Source organism: Loxodonta africana, chromosome 3 (genome assembly GCF_030014295.1).
Source record: "Loxodonta africana isolate mLoxAfr1 chromosome 3, mLoxAfr1.hap2, whole genome shotgun sequence".
In the NCBI taxonomy this organism is placed as follows: domain Eukaryota; kingdom Metazoa; phylum Chordata; class Mammalia; order Proboscidea; family Elephantidae; genus Loxodonta; species Loxodonta africana.
In genome coordinates this window covers 170,876,834-170,886,185 of record NC_087344.1, presented here as the reverse complement: position 1 = coordinate 170,886,185, position 9,352 = coordinate 170,876,834, and the positions used below count along the sequence as shown (strand labels likewise).

At 38.0% G+C, this 9,352-nt stretch overlaps 2 pseudogenes; both read right to left on the bottom strand.

The window, feature by feature from the left end:
* Positions 1-1,273: 1,273 nt before the first annotated feature.
* Positions 1,274-2,832, bottom strand: LOC135230784 (ATP synthase subunit a-like; annotated as a pseudogene).
* Positions 2,833-2,847: 15 nt separating this feature from the next.
* LOC135230785 (cytochrome c oxidase subunit 2-like) lies at positions 2,848-3,847 on the bottom strand (annotated as a pseudogene).
* Positions 3,848-9,352: the final 5,505 nt, after the last annotated feature.

The window sequence follows — 9,352 nt, the reverse complement described above, 5'->3', positions numbered from 1 at the left end:
AATATTTTGGAGGTGAATCAGGGTTACTAGTAAGGGAAGAGAACCAAGCAGGATGTGCAATAAAAAAATTCAGTCCTTCATTTAATCATTCTGATCAATTTCCTCATCGGGTGATGATAATTATTGTAAGAATGAATGTGGCTTCAAAGAGGATGTAGAATAGGATTAATTCAGTAGCAGTAAATGTCATGATTAAGAATAGTTGTAGGGAAATGAGTATGGTGGTATAAGATTTCTTGCGAGTGTCTGATTCAAGAGATAGATAGTGCTGGCTGGTTACAAGCATTAGGGGCAGTAGCCAGGTAATGAGGATTAGTAATGGGGCTGATAGGGAGTCTGAGAAGAACTGTAGGGTGAAGTTTAAGTTGTTTTCGAGGGGATGAAGAAGAAGAGAAAGGCTAATTAAGCTGATGATAAAGCTGTGGGAGGTAGTATTAATCCACACTATATTGTTACTAGATAATCAAGTAAGTGGAGTAAGCATGATCGTTGGTAGGATGGTTTTTAGCACCGAAGCAAATTTAAATTTTGTATGTAGTCAAGTCCATATGTGTTGGATACTATAACAAGAAGTTCTAGGCCTACTGCAGCTTTACACACTGTGAAGACTAGCAAGATTACAGGTATTATGGTAGACAGGGTGAAGTGTGTATTAAGGGTAAGTAGGGTGCCCAGAATAAGCAGGGATAGCATTATTCCTTTGAGGCATAATAGCAATGATATTAAATGAGAGTGGTATATAAGAATACCAATAAGGGAGATAGCAAAAGCTAGTAGGATATTTATATAGATATAAGGCATTGTTGGTAATTATGAAATGTTCATAGTCTAATGAGTCAAAATTATTTATTTTATCTATATTCAGCTCATTCAAGTCCCTTTTGGATTCCTTCATATGCCAAACCTAGGGCTAGGAGGGTAATTAGCACTAATGCTATTGACAGTATTAAGTGAAGGTTACCAATTTGGATTGCTCATGGTAGTAGGAAGAAGAGTGCAATTTCTAAGTCGAATAATAGGAAAGTAATAGCTACAAGAAAGAATTTTATGGAGAATGGTAGGCGAGCAGGGCCTATAGGATCAAACCCACATTAGTATGGGCTTGCTTTTTCTGAATAAACTTATAGTTGGGGCAGCCAGAATGTGATTAGAATTAATAATGAGGTTAGTAGGACATTGATGGATAATGTAACCATGAGGTTAATTATTCTTTTTTGGCTTTTACTAAAACTTACTGATTGGAAGTCAGTTGCACTGATTGATACTAAAAGAATAGGATCCTCATCAGTAAATTGACACGTATAGGAACAGTCATACTACGTCTATGAAATGTCAGTATCAGGCAGCTGCTTCGAAGCCAAAATGGCGGTTGGATGTAAAGTGGAATTTAAATTGGCAGATAAAGCAAACGGTAAGGAAAGTGGATCCGATAATTACATGAAGGCCATGGAAGCCTGTGGCTATAAAGGAGGTTGAGCCATAAATGCCATCAGAGGTTGCAAAAGATGTTTCATAGTATTCGGAGGCTTGAAGAAGCGTGAAGTAAATACCTAGTGAAATGGTGATAAAGAGGGCTTGTAGTATATGTTAGTGGTTCCCTTCCATTAGGCTATGGTGGGTTCAGGTAATAGTTACTCCTGAGGCCAGGAGAAATGATGTATTCAGGAGTGGAACTTCTAAGGGGTTAAGTGGACAAATGCCTGTAGGAGTTCAGCAGCATCCTAATTCAGGAGTTGGGGCAAGACTACAATGGTAAAATGCTGAGAAGAATCCTGCAAAGAAAAATACTTCAGGGACAATACATAGGATCATACCATATTGGAGGCCTTTTTGTACAACAGATTATGGTGACCTTGGAAGGTCCCTTCTCATGCTACGTCTCACCATCATTGATATATAGTTAAGGTACGGGTAAGTAGACCTAGAGATAACAGGACGGCAGAATGATAGTGGAATCATATAATTAAGACAGAGGTCATAAGTAGGGCAGATGAAGCCCCAGTAAGAGGCCAAGGGCTTGGATTTGCTATACGGTAAGCCTGTGTTTCGTGTGTCATTAGCTGTTATCGTGTAAGTAGAGGCTAACTAGGAGGGTGAAAACATATGCTTGAATAAGTGCTACAGCAATTCTAAAATGGTAAGTAAAAGTAGGATAATGAAGGTAATTGTGGCTGCTATTAGCCTAGTTGATGTTAGAGCTAATGTGGCAGCTTCAATGAGATGGATAAGTAGGTGACCCGCTGTAATGACAGCAGTGAGTCGGATAGCTAGGGCTATTGGTTGAATGAAGAGGCTGATATTTTCAATGATAATGAGTATTGGGATGAGAAATGCAGGTGTTCCTTGTGGAAGAAAACGGGCTAGGGAGGCTTTGGTTTTATGTCGGAAGCCTGTGATTATTGCTCCTGCTCATAGGGGGATGGCTATGCCCAGATTTATAGATAATTGGGTAGTGGGAGTGAATGAGTGAGGCAATAGGCCTAATAGGTTATTTGATCCAATAAATACAATTAAGGTTATTAGTATAAGGGATCATGACCGTCCTTTAGTATTGTGAATTGGTAATATTTGTTTAAGGATCAATAGGATTAATCAGTGTTGAATTGTAATTAGATGATTACTGATTTGGCGATTTGGGGCTGGAAATAATATTGCTGGAAATGCAATATTTAAAAGTACAATGGGGAGTCCTGTAATTGTGGGAGTGGTAAAAGAGGCAAATAGATGTTCCTTCATTTTATTTCTCAGGCGGCTGAGTATGCAGTAATACGAGAAGCCTTTGGTGATGGGTTAAGTGGGGAAGTGGTTTTAGACACCTTGATTTGTAGTAAGATAAACAGAGCAATAAATACAGAAATAATCATTATAAGTCATGGTGCTGTATCTAATTGTTGCATTCACTGAGGAGAAACTTAGTTCTCAGACTCTAACTTGAAAGGTTAGTGCTACAATGGCCTCTCAATGACTTATAGTAGTGATGCTGATCAGCCTTCAAAATGTTTTGGCAGAACTAATTCTAATACAATCAGTATAAAACTGTGGTTTGATCCGCAGATTTCAGAGCATTGGCTGTAAAATAAGCCTGGTCATGTTGAAGTTAAGGTAGCCTAGTTTTTAGTTGAGTCATCCTGAGACGGCATCTGTTTTCAGTCCTAGTGATTGGACAGCTCATGAATGAAGAACATCTTCTGATGAGATTAGTATTCAAATTTGTAAATCTATGGGTAAAACTACTCGATTATCGACTTCTAGTAATCGAAGTTCTCCGGGTTTGAGGTCATCAGTAGCGATTATGTATGAGTCAAAGGCTAAATCTTCATAGTTGGTATACTCATAGCTTCAGTATCATTGGTAGCCTATAGTTTTTACTGTTAATAATGGATTATTAATTTCATCTATTATGTAGAGAATATGTAGAGAGGGCAAGGCAATCAGAATCAGGATAATAGCTGGAAGAATTGTTCAAACTGTTTCTACTTCTTGAGTGTCTATAGTGCTTGTGTGTGTTAGTTTAGTGGTAAGTATTAATGAGATGACATACAATACCAGTGAACTAATGAGGAAAATGATTATTAAAGTATGGTCATGAAAGTGAAGGAGTTCTGTAATTGGGGAGGTAGTGTCTTGGAACCCTAGTGGAAATGGATAAGCCATAGAGGTATAGAGGATTTTAACCTATAAGTTAACTTTGACAAAGTTATGTAATTATTTCACTAATACCCCACTTGTGGAGAAAGTCATAAAGATTATGAGATTGGCATGAAACCAGTTGTTGGGCATTCGATTCCTTCCTTTCTCATGCTAGATTTTATGTAGGCTGGTTCCTTAAATGTAACCATTGTGTGGTATGGGGGTGGGCAGCCGTTGAGTCATTCTACGTTAGTTGTTGTAAGTTCTACTATTGACACTTCTCGTTTGGAAGCGAATGTTTCTCAAATTATGAAAATTATGAGAATTACTGCTGTGAAGGAAATAAATGATCCTATAGAAGAGGCAGTGTTTCATGCAGTGTAGGCATCTGGGTAATCAGAGTATCGGCGTGGTATGCCTGATAGTCCAAGGAAATGTTGAGGAAAGAATGTTAAGTTTACACCAACAAATATAATTAGAAAATGGATTTTAGCTCGATAGCACCTAACAACAAAGTATAATTTAATTTATATCCTGAGACTAGAGGGAATCAGGGAACAAATCCTCCTATGATAGCAAATACTGTTGACAGTACGTAATGGAAATGGGCTACAAAAGAGTAGGTATCATGTAAAACGATGTCCAGTGAAGAACTAGTAAGTACAATGCCTGTCAGACCTCCTACTGTGAATAGAAGAATAAACCCTAGGGCTCATATCAGGGCCAGTGATCATTTGATGCTGCTGCCATGGAGAGTAGCCAGTCAGCTAACTACTTTTAACCCGGTCGGGATAGCAATAATTATAGTGGCTGATGTGAAGTAGCCTCAGGTATCAAAATCTATGCCAACAGTGAATATATGGTGAGCTCATACAATAAAGCCCAAGAATCCGATTGATATTATGGCCCACACCATTCCTATGTAGCCAAATAGTTTTTTTTGTTTTTTTTTTCCTGAATAGTATGTAACAGTGTGTGAGATCATGCTGAAGCCTGGAAGGATAAGAATGCAAAACTTTGGGTGCCCAGAATAGGTGTTGATACAGAATTGGATCTCCCCTTCCTGCTGGGTCAAAGAAGATAGTATTAAGATTACTACGGTCGGTTAGTAGTACGGTGATACCTGCTGCTAAAACTGGAAGTGATAGAAGAAGGAGGACAGCTGTATGTCTATCCCAAGAAAGGTGATCCAACCGAATGCAGAAATTATTTAACAATATCATTAATATCACATGCAAGTAAAATTTTGCTGAAGATTGTTCAAAAGCAGTGGCTGCTGCAGCGTATTGACAGGGAACTTTCAGAAACTCAAGCCAGATTCAAAAGAGAATGTGGAGCCAGGGATATTACTGCTGATGTCAAATGGATTCTGGCTGAAAGCAAAGGATACCAGAAAGATGTTCACCCATGTTTTATTGACTATGCAAAGCATTCGACTGTGTGTATCATAACAAATTATGGATAACATTGCTAAGAATGGAAATTCCAGAATACTTAATTGTGCTTATGAGGAACCTGTAAATAGATCAAGAGGCAGTTGTTTGAAAATACAAAGGGGATACTGCATGGTTTAAAGTCAGGAAATGTGTGCATCTGGGTTGTATCCTTTTACCATACCTATTCAGTCTGTATTTTGAAAAAAAAAAATCCAAGAAGCTGGACTACAAGAAGAATGGAGCATCAGGATTGGAGAAATACTCATTAACCTGAGTTATGCAGATGACACAACTTTCCATCCTGAAAATGAAGAAGACTTGAAGCACTTATTGATGAAGATCAAAGACCACAGCCTTCAGTATGGATTACACCCTGAATAAAGAAAACAAAAATCCTCACAACTGGACCAATAAGCAATATCATAATAAACAAAGAAAAGATTGAAGTTGTCCATGATTTCATTTTACTTGGATCCTCAAATCAACACCTGTGGAAGTAGCAGTTGAGAAATCAAAAGATGCATTGCATTGGACAAATTTGCTGCAAAAGACCTCTTTAAAGTATTAAAAAGCAAAAAAATCACCCTGAAGACTAAAATGCCCCTGATCCAAGCCATAGTGTTTTCAATTGCCTCATATGCACTCAAAAACTAGAAAATGAATGAGGAAAAAAGAAGAATTGTGGTGTTGGCAAAGAATACTGAATATGCCATAGACTGCTAAAATAATGAACAAATCCATCTTGGAAGAAGTACAACCAGAATGCTCCTTAGAAGCAAGGATGGTGAGACTCCATCTCCCATACTTTGGAAGCAAGGATGGTGAGACTCCATCTCCCATACTTTGGACATGTTATCAGGAGGGACCAGCCGCTGGTGAAGGACATCATGCTTGGTAAATTAGTGGATCAGTGAAAAAAGAGGGAGACCCTCAACAAGATAGATTGACACAGTGGATGCAACAATGGGCTAAAGCACAAAGACCACTGTGAGCATGGCACAGGACCACGCAGTGTTTCATTCTGTTGTAAATAAGGTCACTATAAGTGGGAACAGACTCGATAGCACCTAACAACAAAGTAGGGAACAAACTAAGAATATCTAATCTCATTACTCCTGTTAAATACTGTACTAGAAGTCCTAGAAAATGCAATAATCAAGAAAAAGGATTTAAAGTTACATAGATTGAAAAGGAAGAAGTAAAACAGCTTTAAATTGTAGATTGAAATGGAAAAGTAAAACTGCCTTAAAAAAATTTTTTTTTTTTTTTGCCTTAAAATGATCGTAAATGTAGGTAAACCCTAGGATACTACAAATAAGCCACTAGAACTAGTGAGTTGTCAATTTAAAAACCCAATTGTATTTTCTACAGCAGGAATGAGCAATGGGAATTTAAACAAAAAATATATTTACAGTAGAATAAAAATTACAAAATGATTAGGAATAACTTTAACAAAATACACGCAAGACCTACCCAGTGAAAACTATAAAACATTACTGAGAAAAATTAATGAAGATCTAATTAAATGTAAATATATCCTGTTTGTGGATTGAAAAGGCCAGTGTTGTTAAAATGTCAATAATCCCTGTATTGATCTATCTTGTTATTGTTGTTGTTAGGTGCCAACATGTCGGTTCCTACTCATTGCAGCCCCGGGTATAACAAAATGTTGCCCAGTTCTGTGCCATCACCATAAGGTAAGCAGATTTAGGCCCATCCTTGCAGACACTGTATCAGTCCATCACATTTAAGGTCTTCCTCATTCTTGCTTACACTCTACCAACTATGATGCCATTCTCCAGTGATTGATTTCTCCTGATAATATGTCCAAAGTAAGCAAGACAGAGTCTCACCATCCTTGCTTTTAAGGAGCATTCTGGCTGTAATTCCTCCAAGACAGATTTGTTCCTTCTCTGGCAGTCCATGGTATATTCAATATTCTTCACCAACACCATAATTCAAGTGTGTAAATTCTTCTTTTGCCTTCCTTTTTCATTGTCCAGCATGTGTATGTATATGAGGCAATGGTCAGGCGCACCTTAGTCATCAAAGTGAAATCTTTTTAACACTTTAAACAGGTCTTTTGTGGTAGATTTGCCATGCAAAATGTCCTTTGACTTCTTAAGGCTGCTTCTTCCATGGGCCTTGATTGTTGATCCAAGTAAAATGAAATCCTTGACAACTTCAATATTTTCTTTATTCATCGTGATGTTACTTATAGGTCTGGTCATGAGGATTTCTGTTTTCTTTATATTGAGGTATAATCTATACTGATGTCTGCAGTCTTTGATCTTCATCAGTAAATGCTTCAAGTTCTCTTTGCTTTCAACAAATAAAGTTGTGTCATCTGCATATCTCAGGTTGTTAATGAGTCTTCCTCCAATTCTGATGCCACTTTCTTCTTCAAATCATCCAGCTCTTTGATTATTTTCTCAGCATACAGATTGAAGATGTTCAGTGAAAGGATACAATGCTGATTCATGTTTTTCCTGACTTTAAACCACAGAGTATCCCCTCGTTCTGTCTGAATGACTGCCTCTTGGTCTAGGTACAGGTTCCACGTGAGCATGATTAAGTGTTCTAGAATTTTTATTCTTTGTAATAATTTGTTATGATTCACAATCATAATTTGTTATGATTCACAAAGTTATATGCCTCTGCATAGTCAGTAAAACACTTTGTAATAATTTGTTATGATTCACAATCATAATTTGTTATGATTCGCAAAGTTATGTGCCTCTGCATAGTCAATAAAACACTGGTGAACTTCTTTCTAAGGAGCTCTGGTTACAGAATGGTTGAGCGCTGGGCTGCTAACTGGGAGATCAGCCGCTCCATAGGAGTTAGATGTGGCAGTTTGCTTCCTTAAAGATTTACATCCTTGGAAACAATATGGTGCAGCTCTACTTTGTCTCACAGGATCACTATGAGTCAGATGGGCTCAGCAGCAACACGTTTTGTTGGGGTTTTGGAAACTTTTTTTCTGGTATTCCCTGCTTTCAGCCGAGATCTATCTGATACCAGCAACAATACCTATGATTCCACTTCCTCTACTGATTCTGGCTTGAATTTCTGGCAGTTTCCAGTTGATGAAGGGCTGTAGCCATTTTTGAATTATTTTCTGCAAAATTTTGCATGCATGTGATATTAATGATATTGTTCAATAATTTTTGCATTTTGTGTGATCGCTTTTCTTTGGAATTGGCAGGAATATGGATCTCTTTCAATCAATCAGTTGGCCAGGAAGCTGTCTTTCAAATCTCTTGACATAGATGAGTGAGCACTTCCAGCATTGCATCATTTCTTGAAGCATCTCAATTGGTATTCCCTCACTTCCGGAAGCCTTATTCCTCACAAATGTCTTCAGTGTAGCATCCTTCAGTATCATTGGTTCTTGATCATATGCTACCTCCTGAAATGGCTGAATGTCAACCATCTCTTTTTGTACAGTGACTCCGTATATTCCTTCTATTTTCTTTTGATGCTTCCTACATCATTCAATTTTGTGCCCGTTGTTGCTGTTGTTGGGTGCCATGGAGTCAGTTCCAACTTATAGCAACCCCATGCACAACAGAAGGAAACTGCCCAGTCCTGCACCATCCTCACTATTATTGCCAATTTTGAGCCTACCGTTGCAGCCACTGTGTCAATCCACCTAGTTGAGGGTCTTCCTCTTTTCCGCTGACCCTGTACTTTACCAAGCATGATGTCCTTCTCCAGGGACTGATCCTTCCTGACAATATGTCCAAAGTATGTAAGACACAGTCTTGCCATCCTTGCTTCTAAGGAGCACTCTGGGTGTACTTCTTCCGAAACAGAGCTGTTTGTTCTTTTAGCAGTCCATGGTATATTCAATATTCTTCGCCAACACCACAATGCAAAGGTGTCAATTCTTCTTCAGTCTTCCTTATACATTGTCTAACTTCCACATGCATATGATGTGATTGAAAATACCATGGCTTGGGTCAGGTGCACCTTAGTCTTCAAGGTGACATCTTTGCATTTATAATGATGTTGCCCATAGAATCCATCAATGTTGTAACTCTAGACTTAAATTTTTTATTCAGTTCTTTCAGCTTGAGAAATGCTGAGCATGTTCTTCCCTTTCAGTTTTCTAACTGCAGATCTTTGCACATTTAATTTCAATAATTTACTTTGTTTTTTCAAGCCATTCTTTGAAATCTTCTGTTCATCTCTTTTACGTCATCATTTCTTCCACTCACTTTAGCTACTCTACATTCAAGATCAAGTTTCAGAGTCTTTTCTGACATCCATTTAGATCTTCC